Here is a 5,044-nt window from a genome sequence, read left to right as displayed (position 1 = left end):
AGAGGATTTTATGTCTATCAATAAATGTGTCTAATCTGTTATTAAAGAGTTTTTCCAGAATTTTTGAAAATTGTGACAACAGAGAAACCGGTCTATAATTTGTGAAGTTGTGCTTATCACCAGATTTATACAGTGGAATAACCTTTGCTATTTTCATATTATTGGGGAACTGCCCAAGTCGAAACGACATGTTAAAAATATGGGTTAATGGTTTACATATCTCCTCAATTACCCATTTAACCATTGTCATAGTGATACCATCACTATCACTAGATGTTTTATTACCACATTTGTTCACTATCTTTATAATTTCCTTTTCAACAATTGGCTTCAGAAACATAGAACTCATATTCCTTTCGATTGTATTGTTATTTATAGCGACGGATGTATCATCTTAATTTATGATAATTTATGGATAAAATTACAGTGAGACCCAGATTGTAACAACTACTAGGTAGGCATAAAGTGATGCAGGACATCTTGTGAAAGGATGGTCTTAAGTGTAGTTTCAGTTCTGTGTTGAACTGAAGTGTCAGAAGTCAAGGGAGAAAGTGAAACCAGAACAGGGCAGTGGCTAGGCTGAAGTGGAGACAGGGAACTGCAGGGTGTGGAATCGGATGTAAGCACAAAGCCTGTCGAGGGAGGGGTGATACTGACGTTTCATAGTCGTGTCAAAATGTCGTGTTATGTTTATCATTTCAAATATTGCGTGATAAATTGACTGTCCGTTTAGACTGCAGACAGTTAGGATTAAGTTTGTTTTACCATGTTTTCAGCTGTGTCTGAAAGGTGATAAAACTCTGCTAAACCTTTGCACGTTGGATGTGTTATTGAGAACTTCAAAAGTATTTGGACAGAAAGATTCATTTATCAGCACATCAAAAGTCCTAACCACCTACAAGCACTGACAAATTCTTAATAAAAGATGAAATGTTGCATAGTATGTTAAAATGAAATGAAATTATATCAACTGTTGAAATCTTCAAGGCCAACTCAAATGTTTAGTTTCTAAAAAGAAGAATTTGGGCACGTGTGTGCTTGTAATTATGTAACAAATATACAAAGAGGTATGAACAAACTAATACTCCAATTAAAGATGAATTTTTAAAATAAATGACTTTAAATTATTGTCATTTTTTTAAATGAAGCTATAATAGTGCCTGCTGTTTGGAGTGAAGCCACTGCCAGTGCCTTCCATGGCTTATTTATTTACTCCTCTTCGTTTTTGCTTTTATTATCATAGAAAATCATAACTAGACAGATACAATTATAATGAGAAAAAATAAAAATAAAAAATACAGTAGCATACAGTATGGCACATATCAAGTTACATCATCATCACACATTCCACTTTATGATGTATTGTTTACACATTTTTTTCCCTCTCACTCAAACCTAGTCATAGCTGGTTGCCTGCCACCCCCTCTTTACCTCCTGGTGATAACACCGGTGTGTGAATGTGCAGGTGCTTGTGAGTGCAAATGAGTGAATGGCCAAATAGTGTGAAAGCACTGTGAGTGTGCTGTAAAGCATAGAAAAATGCTATACAAGTATAAGACCATTAGCATTTACCTTATATACTGTATATGTCAAACACACCCTCACATAACCTGTACAGTCATTATACTGATATTCTTACATTCATTTGCACTGTATGTCTTGTTTTGTCTTCCATGTCCTGCCATCTAATGCTTTGTGCTGTAATTAAAAAAGACACGAGGAGACATGATGCCTTTGGGTGATACCAATCTAAGGGCATTGTGTAAACATATCACTGGGAGATGCAGCTGTATTTGCGGTTCCTAGGATGCTTATGCAAACAGTAGAACACAATAGTTTAAAAATTGGGCACCTTAAAGAAGTGCTCCACAATATCAGAATCAGCTTTATCAGCTCATTTCCACCTATTAATTATAATCATCTTTTAAGTTTCACCACATAAAAACAGTGACATTCATATAAATATAGTTTTTAAAAAAGCATATATAAGGATATACAAAAACACATAGTTATGCAACAGCTAATAGTGGTCACACGGTAATAGGCCATGCTGGCTGGTTGTCAATGTGTAGCAGCACACTTTTTTACTTGTGAGCTCTCAGGCGTGTAGTAGTCAGAAATAACAAGTGTCAGTACCAAGTAGTACTGGATGCTACTGCAAATACTTGAATCATGCTACCCTATACATCTGATTACAGGTTGCATATAGGGAAACAATGTTATGCAGTGGGCACTTCATATTAAGGTTTTACTGTAAAAGTAAAAAATAATAATAATAATTGTAAAAAAACTCTCAAACATTCAAACTGCCAGCGTTATCAACATATTTGGGAAAGGTGCATTGACAAAATCTATTTAAATAAGGGGTGCCCTTCTGATTCCACTGCTGTAACATGTGACATGTGTCAGTGCAGATGTGGCAGAGGAGAAGGTACAGATGCAGAACAATCAGGTTGTCACCCTGAAGATCCCACACACTCAGAAGCTCTGTGCACTGCTATGCAGCACCTAATGGAGGCTAGAAGACTTGTTATTGTGTGTCGCTGTCCAAGTGCAATCCTCCCTCTTCAAAGCGCCCAGTGCAGCTCTTCCCTCACTCTCCTGATTTGTACACAGGCCATCAAGAGTGCAGTAGTGGTTTGATAGAAGGAATCTGGCACCCACAATAGGCTGAGCAGGCTAGGTTGTAGTGCTTCATCATCCCCCCTCCTCTGCTCCTTTTGATCTTGCTGTGGTACGGGAGATTCCCAGAGAGGGAATGGATCACTGGAAGGCCTAAACATGTGGGCTTGTTAAGAGAAACAGCTGGCTGGGCAGAGAAACGCACACACCCTGACACTGATATCATACACACACTCTCTGACTTCCATTTTTCATGCTGCCCTTAAACTGACTCACTTAATGACATTTGATTGGATTTATTCTTTCAAGCATATAAAACAGTTGATATAACAACACACATTTTTACACACAATCCAATATCCATTTGCTTATACCTAGTACATGCTTGAATGGAGTAGGAAGAAGTCAGACTTATCCAGTCCTACCCCATGACATCATCTTATCATCATTGGTTTGCAAGCAATAAATGATTCACTTCTACACACACACATATTATACTAAAAAAGAATATAACAGTGTTAACATTCTTACATCACACAAGTGATATACTAAGGAATGGTTACAAAATATAAACCACACCCACAATAGTCCATGTAGTTAATCATTGAGCCTGTTCTTGCATATATCTTGATTGATACATACCTTTATATTTACGTTTAAACTCATCAAATCTATTACTGTTTTTTATGTCCACACTTAAATTATTCCATAGTTTTACCCCACTTATGGAAATACAAAATCTTTTTTTGGTTGTACGTATAGCATGAATTTTTAAATTTAACTGACCCCTTAAATTGTATCCCCCTTCCCTTTCATTAAATAGTTTTTGAATTCCACCAGGTAATAAATTGTTCCTGGCTTTATACAAAAACACAGCAGTCTTATATCCCACTAAATCAAAAAAGTCCACTCTACTGGACTCAACTGTTCTACTCTGTCTACTCCACTTCAGTCTACCAGTTCACTTGACTGTGCTTCAGACCACTTCAAGGATAAGCTCACTTTATTTTAATCTGCATTTCCCGTATCACCTTCTCTGTGGTACACATTCAGGGAACAAGAAGTTGTTACCGGGGCAAGGGTTTAGCCTCTGAAAGAGTTCAGAATAAATGTAATGTCAGTCAAATGGTTTGTCGTGCTTCTCTGAGTCAAAGATTAGGCTTGGGCTGCAGGCTGAGGCTACCTACCCAGGCCTAATCTTTGCTTTCCTTCTGACTCAGAGAAGCATGACATTACATTTATTCTGAACTCTCTCAGAAGCTAACCTTTTGTTTTCCTGAATCTCTACAATTAAAGTAATGATAGCAAAACCACTGTTAAAAGAAACAGAGCAGGTTCCAAAAAGCAACGTTATCATCACATCACCCTGCAGGAGCAGAAACAGCTCTAGTTAAGAGTTATAACTCTGTCTTGCTCTAGGTGAGTCTGGGGCAGAGCCTGCATTGACCCTTGAGCTCCCACTGGCTGCACCCTCCGGCCAATCGCAGACTGAAAAAGATGCATACAGTTAATGACATCACAGCTTTGATTGTGTCAAATGCTTTTTTTAGGTCAATAAATATTCCCATCGTGTATTTCTTCTCATCCATAGCACTTGTTATGTCCTCCATTTGGTCAGTAATGGCCAGAGATGTCGATCGGTATACACATCATTTATGTGTATATACTGGATATAAAACTCAGTCGGTAACACCGCTGACTTTGGTACAGAAGGTCAGGGGTTCGAACCCCGGTCAGGGCATGGTCAATATCCCGCCTGCTTGTCTTAGGCAAGGCCATAATGCTAACCAGCCTACCTCATGGGCAATGAGAGTTGGAAAAAGAAAGTTAGCCTGCTATCGGAATTACAGAAAGGCATGATGAAGAAAGGGGTACCTAAGAAGTACAACTCACTGTCCATACCTGAGGTCTTAGAGACTGCCCAGCAAAGGCTCACAGCCCTGGCCACATGGCTGAAGAGGTACACCAGAGAAGTTGAAGCCAGCAGAATAAACCGAATGTTCTCCACTGAGCCATCCAAGGTGTACTCTCAGTGGCAGGGTAATAACATGAGAGCAGACCCACCAAGGCTGGAGACTAAACAGTTCTGGAAGAGCATATGGGAGAAGGAGGCATCACATAACAACAATGCCAAGTGGCTGGTGGACCTAAGAGCAGACCACAGTTACCTCCCTGCACAAGACCCAGTAATCATCACAATGGCAGACATTCAAGAGAGGGTCTCAAGTATGAAACGCTGGACAGCACTTGGCCCTGACATGATCCATGCCTACTGGTTAAAGAAGCTAACTTCACTCCATGAGTGCCTGGCAGGACAAATGAACCAGCTACTAATGGATGGAACCCACCCTGAGTGATTAACTGAAGGCCGGACAGTCCTGATCCTGAAGGACCCTCAGAAGGGAGCAGTACCATCCAACTA

At 39.4% G+C, this 5,044-nt stretch overlaps 1 protein-coding gene across 1 annotated transcript in view; it reads left to right on the top strand.

Moving 5' to 3' along the window:
• The window catches only part of tbx4 (T-box transcription factor 4), a 33,596-nt gene that overhangs the window by 4,775 nt on the left and 23,777 nt on the right, over nucleotides 1–5,044 (top strand). The gene's annotated exons all lie outside the window — the stretch shown is intronic.

This window comes from Monopterus albus, unplaced genomic scaffold, assembly GCF_001952655.1.
Source record: "Monopterus albus unplaced genomic scaffold, M_albus_1.0 scaffold179.1, whole genome shotgun sequence".
Classification (NCBI taxonomy): domain Eukaryota; kingdom Metazoa; phylum Chordata; class Actinopteri; order Synbranchiformes; family Synbranchidae; genus Monopterus; species Monopterus albus.
Note: the sequence above shows the minus strand (reverse complement) of the source record. Positions and strands in the feature narration are given on the sequence as shown.